Below are 4360 nucleotides of genomic sequence, written 5' to 3'. Positions count from 1 at the left end.
TATCATATTAGTTGCATGCATGTTTATGTGGGTCGTAGTTTAGGTGAGCGACTATCTTTCTTTCTCTCTTACATATATATGTTCACCCTTTGCTTCATGAGAGAAAGAGTGACCCGTGAGAGTCCATTATTAAAGGTCTTGCAAGGTCGACGGTTCAGCTTTATTTATAAACATCTTATAACTCGTTTGCATTTGACTGTCTTGCTTTAAGTGTTAGTTTGCTTGTATTAAATTGGCTTAAGTGGGCATTTGTAGCTAGCTCTGAGTTATCTTTTCCGTTCCACTAGTTGCATTTTAGTTTACTCGGGGACGAGTAAAGGTTTGGTTTGGGGAGATTTGATACGTGCATTTTATATAGTCTTTTTAGGCCTTTTTATGCACGTATTTCTATGTTATTATCGTAGTTTATTGCTACGAAATGCCCCGAATATGCTACTTTGGTGTATTTTGTCTTAATTGCAGGAATGGACCATAAAGTAGTAGATTCAAGCCTAAAACATGTCCCTACGCATGCATTTAGGAGATGAGCTGAGTCGGAGCTTGGAAAGTGCTATTTTGAGATGCGCATTGGAGTAAGGAAGTTAGGCGAGCCAAGAGAGTGCTTCAATTTGCTAGTTCCTGCTTGTAAGAGCCATATCTCGAGTTCTACAACAGTTATTAAGGTGATTCCAGTTGGAGGTGAAAGCTTATCCTCTTAGCTTTCCAACGCCACCAACCACGCCTTATTTGTCCAAGTAACGAAGAAATGGCAGCCGTTTGAAGTTCAGTGCGCGAAGCAGGAATTACGCGCTGAGAAGTGCTCGATCGAGAACTACTTCTATTCGATCGAGAGCCACCTGTTCTGGATCGAGTGATTAAAGAGGAATTGTTCTCGATCGAGAGGAATGCCAAGGAATATCACTCGATCGAGTGCTTTAGTTAGTCGATCGAGTGGATTTTTGCTTCGGGCTGGGCTTTTTAGGTTTAATTCCGTCATTAGGTTTAATAAACCTTATTTTCTTATAAATAAGGAGTCAGTATGTCGATGTAAACTCTCACACACTCTATACTCTTCTTTTCTCTCTGGTCCAAATACATTGCTACTCTTTCTACTGTTACTTTTGTTCTTTCATTTCCGGATCTTTTCAATTCAGTAATTCTTTCTTCCTTTCCCTCTTTTTAATTTAATGTTTATTATTCTTATTTCTTTTATGCTTATTCTCTTTAATTCCATGTCTAGCTAATTCCCTTTAGTATGTTAGGATTAGGGAAGCCGTGGTAGCGATGTTTTAACTGTACTAAATAGATTAGTCCTGCGATAAGAATTGTATTAGGCAATTTAACTGTTATCCGGTCGAATGAATGCATGCAGGAGACCATAAATTTAGTTAACCCCGACCTAGATCGAAAGATTGGAAGGGAAGGCTTGCTTAATTACAATAGGGTATTGCAGTGAGGGCGAAAGTTAAGCTGTTTACGCTCTAGGGCGGTTTAAGGACCGAAAGGTGACGACCATAGCTCTTCTTATCAATAGTCTAATCGCCTTAGTATTCCCGATAGTATAAGATCTGATAGCTGCCACGGTGGACCGACTCTTAGCATACTTCCCTTCTCTTACTGTTAATTCTCTTATTCATTTCCCTTGCATTAATCTCTAGTTTAGTTAACACAATCAATCAAACCCCCAGCATTGTGACATTAGACAGATAAATAGACAAATAGATAGTACACCGCCTCCCTGTGGAGATCGACCCTACTTGCCGCTGACTTCTGTTAGTTGTACTTAGGTATTTTATTTTTGGTACGAAACGACAGTATCAAATTTTGCGATTTGATACGTGCATTTTATATAGTCTTTTTAGGCCTTTTTATGCACGTATTTCTATGTTATTATCGTAGTTTATTGCTACGAAATGCCCCGAATATGCTACTTTGGTGTATTTTGTCTTAATTGCAGGAATGGACCATAAAGTAGTAGATTCAAGCCTAAAACATGTCCCTACGCATGCATTTAGGAGATGAGCTGAGTCGGAGCTTGGAAAGTGCTATTTTGAGATGCGCATTGGAGTAAGGAAGTTAGGCGAGCCAAGAGAGTGCTTCAATTTGCTAGTTCCTGCTTGTAAGAGCCATATCTCGAGTTCTACAACAGTTATTAAGGTGATTCCAGTTGGAGGTGAAAGCTTATCCTCTTAGCTTTCCAACGCCACCAACCACGCCTTATTTGTCCAAGTAACGAAGAAATGGCAGCCGTTTGAAGTTCAGTGCGCGAAGCAGGAATTACGCGCTGAGAAGTGCTCGATCGAGAACTACTTCTATTCGATCGAGAGCCACCTGTTCTGGATCGAGTGATTAAAGAGGAATTGTTCTCGATCGAGAGGAATGCCAAGGAATATCACTCGATCGAGTGCTTTAGTTAGTCGATCGAGTGGATTTTTGCTTCTAGTGGGCTTTTTAGGTTTAATTCCGTCATTAGGTTTAATAAACCTTATTTTCTTATAAATAAGGAGTCAGTATGTCGATGTAAACTCTCACACACTCTATACTCTTCTTTTCTCTCTGGTCCAAATACATTGCTACTCTTTCTCATCATTACTTTTGTTCTTTCATTTCCGGATCTTTTCAATTCGGAATTCTTTCTTCCTTTCCCTCTTTTTAATTTAATGTTTATTATTCTTATTTCTTTTATGCTTATTCTCTTTAATTCCATGTCTAGCTAATTCCCTTTAGTATGTTAGGATTAGGGAAGCCGTGGTAGCGATGTTTTAACTGTACTAAATAGATTAGTCCTGCGATAAGAATTGTATTAGGCAATTTAACTGTTATCCGGTCGAATGAATGCATGCAGGAGACCATAAATTTAGTTAACCCCGACCTAGATCGAAAGATTGGAAGGGAAGGCTTGCTTAATTACAATAGGGTATTGCAGTGAGGGCGAAAGTTAAGCTGTTTACGCTCTAGGGCGGTTTAAGGACCGAAAGGTGACGACCATAGCTCTTCTTATCAATAGTCTAATCGCCTTAGTATTCCCGATAGTATAAGATCTGATAGCTGCCACGGTGGACCGACTCTTAGCATACTTCCCTTCTCTTACTGTTAATTCTCTTATTCATTTCCCTTGCATTAATCTCTAGTTTAGTTAACACAATCAATCAAACCCCCAGCATTGTGACATTAGACAGATAAATAGACAAATAGATAGTACACCGCCTCCCTGTGGAGATCGACCCTACTTGCCGCTGACTTCTGTTAGTTGTACTTAGGTATTTTATTTTTGGTACGAAACGACAGTATCATCTACCATGTTTCACATTCTATCATAAGCAATTTACTTTGCCTAAATCAAATATTACGCAGCGGAAAATTTCAACTAAATAGCGAAGCATATACACATTACCACATCCCGTGATTCGAATTATTACTCATCCATACTATAATTATCATTATAGTCACCGCGGTAGGATCTACAAGTTCACTTACAACTTCCGTCATCATAAATTTTATGACAAACACCTATGTGTTCGCTATTCATATTACACATCCAAATTCACACTTTCACGCATCTCCATGACGTATAATCTCGTCACATAGCTCCTAGCTATTCTATAAGCTCACTAATCATCCAACGAGCTTTGATAACCTCGTCAATAATTACCATACTCGGCCCAAACATTACTATCACACCTCTATTTATTCTAACAAACTTAACCGGAGGTAGCTCCGGCACAATTAACATACATAGAACATATAGACACACGGACTCCACATTCCCATCCCGTGTGACTGGCTTAAGTGTCATGGGGCCAAGATTTTGAAATGAGGGCGCCTACTCACCCAAAATCTAGCATCAGCCGGGGCTCCCATTACACATACACCAGGTTCATTTTATTAGACTCTCTACGTTCATTATGTTCATTTGTTACAGGTTCCAAAATCGTCGCTCTGATACCACTTTGTAACACCCCGATATTCAGAGGAGCCTTAACTAGGCCTTCCTTAGCATATAAGGGCGTTACCATCTCGGTTGCCCGAGGAAAGTAATTATCAAACGTCAATAAAAGAACTATTAAGTTATATTACAAGTGATTCAAACCAAAATACAATACAGGGTACAACTCAAGGACTACACGCTATGACCATCATATCTCGTGAAGACTCATCCTGCCGGACTCCGACTATCCACGACATCAACACCGCTAAGACCGATTGCTCACCATAAGGGATCACGGCGGACACATAACAAACAAACAACCACACAAGGTCGATCTTGAGATACAACACAAATAATACGACTACAACTAGCAAGACAAAACAATGCCAACGGCTCACACTCAACCACAACACACCAACATCCTCTGTCACTGACTGTCCACTGGACCAGCCC

This window comes from Silene latifolia, chromosome Y (genome assembly GCF_048544455.1).
Source record: "Silene latifolia isolate original U9 population chromosome Y, ASM4854445v1, whole genome shotgun sequence".
NCBI classification, from domain to species: domain Eukaryota; kingdom Viridiplantae; phylum Streptophyta; class Magnoliopsida; order Caryophyllales; family Caryophyllaceae; genus Silene; species Silene latifolia.
This window is presented reverse-complemented; position numbering follows the sequence as displayed.